The 11,929-nt window shown below is 34.6% G+C and overlaps 1 long non-coding RNA gene across 1 annotated transcript in view; it reads left to right on the forward strand.

Annotated features, from left to right (window-relative positions):
* The window catches only part of LOC128888686 (uncharacterized), a 193,317-nt gene that overhangs the window by 129,190 nt on the left and 52,198 nt on the right, over positions 1–11,929 (forward strand). The gene's annotated exons all lie outside the window — the stretch shown is intronic.

Genomic DNA, 11,929 nt, shown 5'->3' on the forward strand with positions numbered 1-11,929 from the left:
TAACAAAACTTCAACAAACCACGAGTATTATTCATGAATAAGAATAGAAAGAACTCATTTTAGAATATAACAACAGGTTCTTGTTTGTAACAAGATTTCCACAACGTCTAAGGACAACGTTCAAGCGTTGGCGTGCTTTGGTTGGTCCAACGTAGTATTATTGTTGCAAGTTTCTTGTTAATTAATCAACTATAGTAATTGTTAGCCCAACATTGGGTATTTGTAGGAAAATTGTCATAATTCTTTTAACGTAGGCCCTTATTTGGGCATTTGTAGGCAAAAGCACTAACTATATCCCAACTGATTCCCAAATATTGGAAACCGTTGGCTAACCATAAATGCTATTAGGTGCGGTTCTATGAAGGAAGAGCAAGAGAGGGGAGAAAAGAAGGAAATGTTCATGATCAATGACTCAATGAGTCGGGCCTGCTAGTGGACTTGGCAGTAAGGCTACCTGCAGACCCGTGCCTAAGACGTTGGGATGTTTGGAGGTCGGTCGGGAATGTCGTATACAGGATGATTGGCTCGCTAGTAGACACAATGGACAACCACAATAGCCGACCGTTATTGTAAACTTTATGACGGTGACCTCCGCAGCGAAAGCGGTTGCATAGGTGAAAATGTGTGTTTCGATGACGTTTCTGCTCAGCACACCCATTTTCACCCATACAGTCGCTTTCGCTGCGAGGGTCATCGTCATAAAGTCTACAATGACGGTCGGCTATTGTTGTGGTTGTCAATTGTGTCTACTAGCGAGCGGATCACCCTGTATACTTGCTGATAGGGATCTTGTGAGGTCGTAAAATCGGTCGAAAATCGATCTTTACAACTTAAGTCAACCGCAATTAATAATTCGACACCTTTTTAAACAAGGATAGATCTAGACTTTTCGTTCAGAACCTTACGACATCAGAATTAGGAGGTTCATATTTCAATAACTTTATTCTTCTTATGTATGTTCGCACATAATTCTATAATGGATGAATCGATTACCGTAAAACTTTTTTGTTTCAACCAATCATCGTCAAGAGTTTTTGGTATTTCCAGTTTGGAAAAGCCTCAGGTACTCGTAACGAAACATATTTAGTCTTGAGGCCCCAAGGTGCAACGTGGGCATGTATCCTTAGAGTCGCGACATCCCTGTCGTCCTAGGGATCAGTTACCTGTGCCAATAAAGCAATAACTGCTGTTTCGGTTTACGACCTCACAAGATCCCTTCCAGCGACAGTACATGTATGAATGTAGGGAAGACCAAGAACATATGAGAAACGCGCGGTGTCCCTCTAGTGACGAGGACAGGAGGTGCCACCGCACTCTTATCAGTCAGCCTTTACGAGATCTGCGATTAATATGGAACACCTCCGACTGACAATCTCAGATTCTAATGAAACTGTACCCTCAGATAGAGCATCTTAACAGTTCGCCGATTTCGGTAACCTTCGCGAAAATGTGAATACGATGATGAAATATATTTATTTGTCGCCTTGTTACAAAGGTTAAATATTCCTTTAGAAATGTTTCTCGTGAATGAAAGTAACATTTTTTGTATACATGCTTTTTCCGTTGGTTATAATAGTTATTTTCGCCTGTTACTTTAGTAAAGATGTTATAACCAAGAACAAACAAAAATCGTTACAGTTGCCACCTCACATTCCTAATCTGTACCCTAGCGAGGGTAATTTTCTTGTAGTTGCGCGAACAGAAGAATCACAAAGTTTTTACAAATGAATATTTTCTAGAACCATAGTGGCTGAGATCACAGCGTCGAGTACACCCCAAGCAGAACTGCACGATTGATTTAATTGCATGAGAGTACGTAACCCCGGATTCCACGAGTGTGCATGCGAGAATAATTAGACGCAACCACCCAAGTCGACTAGCATCAAATAGCGCCAACAACTGGAAATCTAATCAGATCGGCTGCTATAATTTGACGATGCCGATTGATTGGCTGGCTATCGTTTACAAAGCTTGCAAACCACGTGCTTGCTTGCCTCTCCCCTTCGATCCCTCATTGGTCCGACTCCATTCCTCTACGTTAAACCGTTATCAATGCGGCCCCGGAACACATCTCCACGGATGCAAACAGCACCGACTGTATTTTGGAATGCTCTCTGTACACCGTCAGTAAAAATAGTTGTTAATGTTCGGCCTGCATTCGACCGGCGCGTCGGCGCTGTTTGATGTTCTTACCAAACATCCCACCCTGTTTGGTCACGTTTGATGAGGGGAAATTGATCGGGTTAACCGGTGAAATTACATGGTTAAGAAGGGGAAGTGGTTTTTCGACGTTGCTACGAGAAATTTTATATTTTGAATGTCGGGGAAACGGAACAAAGGAGCAAAGGACTGATGAAACTGAACAGCTAAGAAACTCATGAATTATAAGTGTGACGTTGACGTCCGGAAATTAACGCAAACTGTTAGTACTTGTCGGTAAGTTAAACTTAACTTAGATGTTAATTCTGCTTCTTAATTTTTCTTTACAGTAGTTTAATATATTTTATAAAACAAATAATACTAAGTTATTATACAATGTTTTAGCTTTATTCGATAAAAATTTAAAACAAAATATTTATTGTTAACAAAGTTATTGCCATATTCGATGTGCCCTGTTCCATATGTAGTGTTTTGCTTTTGATTTTTGAAAAAAAATCATTAGTTTGATAGTTAATCTAGTACTCAATCGTAGCTTTTTCTTTTTTTTTAAATTAACAAAATGGCAGCCTCTGTTCGTTTATTTATGCATTTTTAAGGATAAATGAGCATGTTTTTAAAAATTCGAGTTTTCATTAAAACGAAAAATCGAACGAGCAAGTACTAGTTTTTTTTATACTTAGTGTTTACCAAGTGGATTTTTAATTACTGTGGTCACCGATTGTGAAAACATAGTTTCGAGAAAAACAGGTTTAAAGTTTTACACTTGGTTTATGTTAAGAAACACTAGTTATTTAATCACTTACACTGAGTCGTCTAATTCTGGAGAAGCTTCTAAAACATCGATTTGATGCTGTCTACGAAGCATTCTGCCTTCCCGAGTGTTCATATTAGCTCGTTTGGCTGTCACTTTGACTTGCTCAAAATCAATTTTTTGAGCGTAACGATGGTCATTAGATCGACTATTTACACTGAGTGCATTAATAATAATTACTATAATTAATAATAACAATAATAATAATAATAATAATAATAATAATAATAATAATAATTTAGTAATGCATGTGTAGTCTCGCTAAATATACATGCAGCAATATATGCAGCAATTTGTACAATTTCGAAATAAAGTTAATAATTCTAAATTCAATACTATTGTCTTCCATGTTTCGTTTGAATTTTTTAAATGATGTACTTTCAACACTATCGTCACATTCCGCTCTTTGCGGATTGAAAACACTTTTCCTTTAAAAATACCCGATTTAAGAACACCTTGTGAACTCCGAAGTGTTCTTGAACCTTTAGCAGAAGACATCATAAATTTTTCAAAATAATATTTTATAAATGCAGAAGTGTCGGCTAAGTTGACTTCTCAGTTCAATTACCAAAGATATACCGATAGTGTTCCGTTCATGTTGCAATTCTAATTTCTTAAATTTTAGGGGGCTGTAAGGCCCGCTACTTGCGTGTTCAAAATGTACAAAACGTGCAAATGTCATTAAAGCTAAGTAAGATATATTTACCGCTTGGCGTAAAAATTTGAAAGCGCGAGACCCAACAGAAACTAAACATAGTCAGTCTTTATTAGTCTGTATACACGGAATAAAGCGTTTCTGATGTGTCGTTTTTAATTACGTTTACTGATTTCCGTAGCCAATTCTATAAATTATTTCTAATAAACACAAAAGAAAATAGTCTAATCCGTTATAAATACATTACAATAGATTGCAAGGTTCACAAGTACGTCGGTCGAAACCGGACAGTATGTATGTAGTAGCTGTTGTCAATTACCTCCTATCGAAAGTCAGAGAGCCTTACAGTAATTTTAGGATATCTCGAAAACTATTCATCGGAATAACTTGAAATTTGCAAGAAATATTTTCAAAATATCATACTTTAAGAAAATGCAAAAACAAATCAATTTTTTGAAAATCCTGAATGGATTTAACCCTTTAAGTCTGTACAGGAGAGGTATCTAACCCGTTGATTGCATGAAGATTTTTGCTGGAAATTCTAGGAGATGTAGTTTTTATTTATAAATTTTTCGTAAGACGTTTAGTTTCAAAAACAAATGTTAAAAACTTGAAGGACCTTTTTTTGAGATCTCGCAGTTGTCTGATCTTGTTATTGTTGTCTTAAAGATAAAATAATTTTCGGAAAAAAAATATAATGGACTTCGAAAAATATTACTTCTGCACTCAAAAGTATGAAATAATTTCTATTTCCTTTATATTAAATAATAGATTCAATTTCTATTTCCTTTACATTAAATTATATTAAATAACCTCTTCGGATGCGTAATAATGTATATATGTATACATTACAACGTGGAAATACTGTCTGAGAGGGTTTGATGTATTTGTTTTGGCGATGGGGGGGGGGGGCCAATATTGCATACAATTAATGTATATACTATCTACACAGAAATACTGTCTGAGTAGGTTTGGAGCATTTTAATTGTGGGGATGCTGGAGGTGACGATATTGATTACTGCTAATGTATATACTCCCTCTATGAAAATACTGTCTGAGAAGGTTTGAGATAGTATTTGACGGGAGTGGCAATATTGAAGAGTCTTAAGGTATACGATGTCCATAGCGGATATAATGATGACAATAATTTTTCTTTGTGGGGGGGAGGGGGAGCGGCAATATTGAATACTGCTAACGTATATACTTTCTCCATTGAAATACTGCCTGAGTAGGATTGTGATAACTAATGGTGGAGTTCGGGAATATTGAATAGTAGTAATGTATATGATGTGTAAAGTAGATATAATGATAGCAATAATTTAAGGTCATATTTTTTGTTCGGAAGGAGGAAGCTAATTTAATTTTAATACATTGGAGTATCTCGGTAATATCATAAGGTTAGAAAGAAATTGAACTAGTGAATTGCATTCGAATTATTTGAAGGTACCGAGTATCTGAAGGTACTGAAGGTACTAGAGTACTCGGCTGGGCTTGAATATAGGAGTCGAGAAAATCTCTGCTTGGTTTTTCCGAGTCTCGGACAGCTCTACAACGCAGGGAGATAAATTGCAGTCCGGTTTGGATGGCGCGCGCGCACGCGACAGCGTCCACGAAAATGTGCGTAATACCAGACTCGCAGACTCTTGCAAACGGATTTCGTGACCCGTAGCAACGTGGCCGTTTGCATGTTCCACGTGCTAACAATTCGGTCGCGGTTGCGATGCCATTTAACTGCTCCACCGCTCTGATTACTCCCCCGTGCCTCCGGGCGAATCAGGATTTAACGCGATGATCAGTCCTCGAAATGATCGTTCAGGCGCATCGATTTCAAAACCGCCCACGGTTGTACCGGGAATCGAGATAACTCTGACATTTGTTCTTCGGTTTACCATTATACAAGTTTGTTTTCGAGCGCGGCGCTGAGCCGCGCCGCGCCGTCGTTCCACGTCGAATCTCACGAAATAACTGCCATCCGAAAAAATTCGCATTTTTTCTCTCCTCGAACTTGAAACATAATTGCAAGATACAAGATTGCAATAGCAATTCAAATAAGGAGGTATTTGTGTTTAAAAGTGTTGTTGCCCTTCTTAGGTAAGCCTTCATTCTTGATACATTTAATGTTTTAATCGACTTCGAAAAGGAGCAGATTACTCAATTCGATATGTAATTTTTGTTATGTCTGGTTGCCGATTACGCCGAGATAGCTGGACCATTCAGAGTGCAACCTTTTGCATCTTGTAGAACATGTCTCTCACTTGGTCCCCTTATCAAGACATTTTGCGATTTTTTACCCTTTTTTTTTTAATAAATCAAAAAATTTTGTACTGCTTCTTACTCCGAGACGGATGGACCAATCGAATTGAAACTTGCATCTGGTAGAGTATCACTGCCACTTTGACCCATTAAAAAATTGTTGGCCTTGTTTTATATTTTACCAGTTTATATCACTTTTATCGCGAAAAGAATACTATTTCAAGTATGTTTGACCTGATATCGATGAAACCCCTTACATTTTGCCACCGGACAGGTTTTCGCGATGATCACATTTGCAAAAAATTATGAATTGTTTTATTGTATATAACTATTGTTATTGCAAAATTCCTATTCTTTGATGTAACTCGGCAAGTAGTTAACCGATCGAGATGGAACCTTCCACATATAATGACAGATGATTTCATGATGTTCGAATTTTCGAACACCCCCCTTAATTTTTTAAAGCTTAAAATTTTATAATAATGGCCTCAAAAATGTACGTTTGGTTTAAGTTAGGCGTTAGTAAAACGTAAGTAAAGAAATGTGAAAGCAACGAAAGTAAAATAATATTTATTACTTGTCATTTTCACTTAACAATTAAAAGAATAAAATATTTACTACGATTTTAACGTAACATAGAAACTATAAATTACATCTAATTTAAAGCTTTCATGAGAATATTGAGGTTGGTGATGTTTGCAAATGTTAGGCTACTTCTTTGCTACTTGTTAGTTAATATTTGGAAAATAGTACTGAAGTCCTGTCAAAAAAATGTGAAGTTGGAAATGCCATAATTAAAACTTTAGTTTTTATACATATCAATTGAAATGTATTAGATAATATATTTGTTACTTATGATGCGCCTACATAAAGTGACCATCGCCCCGCAGAAGCAGATAGTCAGAATAATCACCCATTTCGAGGTGTTAATCGCCCACCTGGGGATGATATTGCTCACGATGAGAAGCAATGCTCTATATTATCCCCAGCAGTATACTGAGAATTTGTAACATATTCTAACACTAGGAAATAAATTACGTTCTAAGTCGAGATATTACAACTTAATCAACTAAAAATTTCACGCAGTTGAAGCATTATCAATTTTGAAAATTTCGAGATAATGGGAAATATGGCCTTTGGAAAATTAAGAACACGGAAAATGAAAAATTAGATAAATTTTATTTTTATGAAATTGAGGAACAAGTAGCCAAAGAGATTTGTTACATTCTATCGTTATCGACCTACCCGCGAGATACACACTAAAGCATGACATTCAAATTAATCAGATGCTTGTTAATTCTGTTTGAAAAGACTGAAGAACATATTGAATATATGCGGGTATTTATGTTTTGAAATTGGGTATGTAAGTGCATTTGTATTGTGTGGATCGAGACACGTGAAATACATGTATTTGTATACGTTGTGTAGATGTAAGGACAATGGAGAAAGAGCAATCTAGGAGAGAGTGAGAGTTAGAGAGTGCCATGTGCGTTGCTTATAGTATAAGAAATACATAACGTAGAAATAAATAAGGTAGAATAAATTAGTCTACATTTTGACGACAATCTTTTTATTCTATAAATATTTATAATCACATAGTTCCCTACGTTACTAAAGCGAGCGATCCAATGCTTGCTCATATTGAATCCGTTTACAATACATCTAATATCCGATTTACACAATACTTTATTAATACGTTTTCGCTTTTAATAACAGATTTCTAGAAATAAAAACTGTCAAGAACAAGAATGTATGCTCCACACATATTTTGTCAGATTTTTATTTGTATCTTTCGTCTGTTAAGTAGTAAAAAGGTGCGAATCGTCGTACTTTTTTTAATCGGACATTTTTAAAACTTTATACTTAGTGGCAAGTGATAAATAATTACAGTTTTTTGTAATATTTTTATAATTTACTTAATTTTGATGTTAAAGAAGAGAATAAGTGAAAAAAGAAGTTATATCAAAAATTATAAAATAGAGGATACTTCGAGATTTAGCCAGCATTACAGCCGCAAAGGTCAAATGATACATTGAGTATCTTATTTAAGTTTATAATCTTATTTAACTTTATAAATAATCTGTACACTTTATATTAATTACCTGAATGGTATTTATTTGAAAACGAGAAACATACAAGCAGACTCGTTTTTACTATATCAATGTAACACGTCAAGCAAGGAGCAGTAAATCAAAAGATACTCCAAACAAACAAACAACGCTTTTATAAACAAACTGAAATATACCGATATGAAATCGGTCGTACCAAATATGAAACAATTAAATATCTTATAAAACGATATAACTTTATAAATTCGTTATTTCATGAATGGACTAACATTTTTTTGTTTTTCATTTATACTTAATTTATATTTTACGTTGAAATAATTAAATTTAATTAAATAACCCGTATTTTTTTAAATTCAATTTAGATTTGTTTTCATACAAAAATCCATGATTTCAATTTACACAGTATTGTAAGGAACCGAGCGTTCGTGTATTATAAATTGGATGATACATGTAATTTATTAAGTTTCAGTTAATACAGAAAAGCATATGTTCATTTAAAATGTCGTAAAATTGATCTTTTGTTTCAGTGAGAGATGTTTCCTTGGTTAAGATAAACCGTGGCCAACTTTCACTTTCCACCCTTGGATATCGAGGGTAGGCGACCCCTTTCTCTACAAGCTAAAATATTCCTTCCGAGGGAAACTCCGAAGTTTCTGTAAACTCGTGATTTGTGGCTCTCTGCTGTGATCCGTGTGGAAATATCCAAAAAATGGGTGACGAATTTCAATCAAAGTGTATCCTGTATCTCTGTCTCGACGTTCCCACGGAAAGGTTCGATTTCCTTGCATATATTAGACAGGGTCGGTATACCCAGCATCGGTAGTGCAACCGAGAAGGAGCCATTCTACATGAAAAAACAAATCGAAAGTAAGGAATAAAATTTTTTCATTCGAGGTTTCGGTTTCGAGAAAATCGATTTTGAATATTAAGCGAGTACGGGTACACTTAACTATCGCCTAGAATCGAGGCCCTAGATAGATGGATCTCGACTACAGACTTTAAATTCACTCTAAATCCGTAGACAGAAATGAGTAATACGGCACATCATCTTGATACTAATGATATAAGTACTTCTTATAAGTGTCATGTGTATAAACATACATATGATTTGTATCGGGATCCATCCATCTAAACAATAGTCACGTGTACGCGTACTCGCTGAATATTCAAAACCGATTTTCTCGAGAACAAAACTTCAAATGAACAAATTTTATTCTTTATTTTCGATTTGTTTTTTTTATGTGGAATCACCCCTACCTCGGTTGTACCACCGATGCTGGGACACCCTGTATATACAAACTGCCGACTTCTGATTTCTTTTCGATCATTCTTTCTACTCCAGACCCTACAAAACGAGGGTAATGTAAAGTTACTATGCTTTGATAAGCATGCTCAAAAATTCGTGTGAAAGAAATATGTTTCCTAGAGTAAAATTTGAGAAACGTCTTATGGTATTCAAAATCCGTGTAAAATGAAAAAAAAAACTATATTTAGTTTAAAAATCTTGTAAAAAATGCTGAAAACTATAAAAGCTTTCAATTATGGACCTGAGATCATTTATATTGAAAAAATTATTATAATTTTATTTTCAGAGTTAAAAATATCTATAGCTGTCACTTGCAAAAGCATTAATGAATGTTTAAATGCAATTATTATTTATACTTACGGGAAAAATTTTCAAATACAATACTAGTACAACAAAATTGATCAAGAAATTGTCCAGTCTTGGGGTGTTCGAGTACTGGGTATTTTACGTTACGTAATTTTTGAAAAATGTACATCATTCTCGTGCCCCTTCATGTCCTACGAAGGAAGGAAGTGATATTCCGCGTAGTTCCTTGGGAATTGCCAAAAAGCTGCGACGTCATTTCCACGGCGAGCTCGCATATAACAGGCCGTGACGTGATTTGCTCATTGGTTTGGCCGAAATAAATGAGGGGCCCGTGAAACGCATGAACAACGCCAGACGAATCCACGGACCTCCCACCGCATTTCCATCGACAGGGCCCCGAATAACTTCACCGAACGAGAGAATTCGTAACGCTGAAGGAAAACAGACACCAACAAATTCTCATTTCACTACAGAATGATTTATTATTCTTATCGAGTCGTTTTAAAAATCGAATTTATCGATACTTTTGGAACATTTTGAAAATATCTTCACTCCTTGGTTCGTAAATTTATTTCACTCGTTCAAGAAATCTGTTTTAAAAATGCTAATTTTGTCCTTATTTAGAATAACATGGCATTTAAGACAAATCATTTACCGTAAATGCTTTGATTACACTTTACCTTATAATACAGAATTCTGGCTAGTATTATTGACCTACAATGTACTATAAAAAAGTGGAACAGCTTGTAAAATATGAACAATATCATTTACAAACTTTAAATAATTGATTTCATTTAAAGTTCATTTTTGAGGTTAGGAAAACGTGGTTGGATCTCGAATCAATAAATTGTCAGTTCACAAATTCTTCTTATTAAATTGTATATATACATAAATTTAAAAGAAATCAAATTACAATGTCGATAAGAAACAAAAATTTATAACTATGAAAGAATACATGAGCAAATTAAAGAGACAAGTTTTACATATATCGCACGTAGCACACGCACGAAAAACGAAACAGGAACAGTAAAATATTATGTATTCTTTCAGTAGGTGACAGCCCAGCATGCCACTAATTGTAAGTAATCTGTAATACAATAAGGCGCGTAATTTAATATTTCATATTTATATCATTCTCATGGAATAAAACAGTGTAGGTAAATGTAACAGAAAACAGAAAGTCTCATTCAGTAACATTTTAATAAATTGTTTTAATAACATTTATTGACATTATGATGTACGTTTGAAAATTTCAGGTTTGTTACAAACATTACCATTATTCGTCAGCAATTTTATTGTGTTCTCGTAAATACAATAATGATTGCATTATCGTTTCCGAAAACTATAATAAAAAAAACTAAAAGCCTTTACCAAACTGTTAATAACTGTCTAATGATTCTAATTCGCTACCTGGTAATAGATAGATTTTAAAACACTGTTCTGGCCGGATTAAAAAATGGGACAGGGGTTTCACTTGTTTTTTTTTTTCAGAAACCTACGAGTATCGTTGATACATATTTTGATAAGAGCCACCATTACTAAATTCTTCCTCTCTTCGACTCATGTGTCCGTTTCCATACGAAATGTTTAATAAATGTAAACCACCAATCGCGAATTTTATTGGTTGCTTACGATTAGACGAGTGAAATTCGATTTTAAAAAGGGACTGTGAATGACCAGATAAAAATATTGCTGATCTGTGTACGGTCTGCCAGGAAGAAATAGATGGAGCGTTTGGTATTTGGAACGATGGCCGAACATAACACTTGGCAGATGGTGAGACGAAGTACACTAATGAGAAAGTAGAAATTCGATCGGTTTTCTGAGACTTCCTACTTTCTTAATAGGAACTGCGTCTTTATATGCATATTTACCAAACTAATGGGCAGATAAATAACTTTTATAAGATATTATGTACTTGGTAAGTGTAGAATACGTTTCTAGATCTCTTTTCGTGTCTGTCGGAAAATGTCTAAGGCTCGCTAGCCTATACAGTTTAATAATCTCGACTATATATGCGTATCCAAAAATCTACGGCATAAACTTTATAATTCGATAATTAAACGATAATTTACTAAATATTTATTTGTAAATTTATTTATTTAACACCAGAATTACTCAATTATTGACAATTGATAGTTCCACCACAATTTTTATTAAAAAATATTACGATAGAGGCTAATTCTATCTAGTGATAAAATGTACTTCTGTTGCTTCAAATTTTTTGACCACATTATTAACATGTTTTTTAAAAATATGAACCAAACTTTTGCCAAAAAAGCTTTAATCTTGAATTTTTTTCGAATGTTTAAAGAAAAAGTATCAATTTTCACCTCTTTTTGTGCAGCTTTTTACAATAAAAAACAAGG

This window comes from Hylaeus anthracinus, unplaced genomic scaffold (genome assembly GCF_026225885.1).
Source record: "Hylaeus anthracinus isolate JK02 unplaced genomic scaffold, UHH_iyHylAnth1.0_haploid 11994, whole genome shotgun sequence".
Taxonomy (NCBI): Eukaryota; Metazoa; Arthropoda; class Insecta; order Hymenoptera; family Colletidae; genus Hylaeus; species Hylaeus anthracinus.